The sequence below is a fragment of the Anneissia japonica genome, unplaced genomic scaffold (genome assembly GCF_011630105.1).
Source record: "Anneissia japonica isolate Jap-2015-1 unplaced genomic scaffold, ASM1163010v1 scaffold3862_len378127_cov164, whole genome shotgun sequence".
Lineage (NCBI taxonomy): Eukaryota > Metazoa > Echinodermata > Crinoidea > Comatulida > Comatulidae > Anneissia > Anneissia japonica.
In genome coordinates, this window is record NW_022702440.1 from 371,257 (window position 1) to 372,200 (window position 944).

At 33.2% G+C, this 944-nt stretch overlaps 1 protein-coding gene across 1 annotated transcript in view; it reads left to right on the forward strand.

The window, feature by feature from the left end:
• The window catches only part of LOC117103862, a gene marked incomplete at its 3' end in the record, with an annotated part of 11,986 nt that overhangs the window by 6,049 nt on the left and 4,993 nt on the right, over positions 1-944 (forward strand). The window lies entirely within an intron of this gene.

A 944-nucleotide genomic window follows, 5' to 3' on the forward strand; every position in this document is an offset into this window, starting at 1 on the left:
ACGTTGAGGTAGTTGACAAAATGTATTGAATGTGAAATACTTTGGAATATAGATAGATTCGAATAGGCCTATAAGATTTAAACTTAATTCTCATTAGTTCGCATTATTTTAAATAATGGAATTAGGCCTTACATATTTTCTTTAAACCGATGATGATGAGATATTTAAGAGGGTCATAGGCTATGTATAATTTGCATAGGCTATATTATATGTATAATAGGCTATATTATATGTATAATTTTGAGTATGTACTACTTAGATACTTTGAGTATGTACTACTTGGATACTTGGAGTATGTATTATACTATCTAATTTGAGTGAATTGTATGCACTGGCGTAATGCATACGGGCTCTCGAGGGAGTGGAGATGCGCCCCGGGTCCCCAGTCCAAATGGGTCTCGGAGCCACGGTTCTCCTTCTACTAATAAAGACTTCTAATACAGAGCTTGACGGAGTAAAAAGACACAAAAAAAAACTTAACTTAAAACTACTAGCGAAAAGGCCGCCTTCATTCCTGATGATGAATAATTAATGTTGAAATATTGAATCCCTACACGATAGTGTGCCTTTCGATGCTTGGAGTATAGGGCCTATGTTTTATACATCTTAGCCTATCTGAGATTAATCAATAGACCTTTCGGTATACTATGCCTATTGCTAAAGAATATGGTAAAAAATAAATTATACAACACATGCTAAAATGTTGTGATGTATGTTGTCTGTAAACATTCCTTATTCGTCACATATTGACTTGTTTTAATTATTAACATGGTCACTTTATAATATATTCTATTCCATTATTACTCACAGCTGAAGTAGTAGGTACCACATACCTACTATATACTTAATACCGTACTTTGCTGCACTTTTCACTATAGGCCACTTGTACGAACGTAATTTGAATAATGAATTCTCACATTTTTTTTTTTTTTTTTGTATCGTGA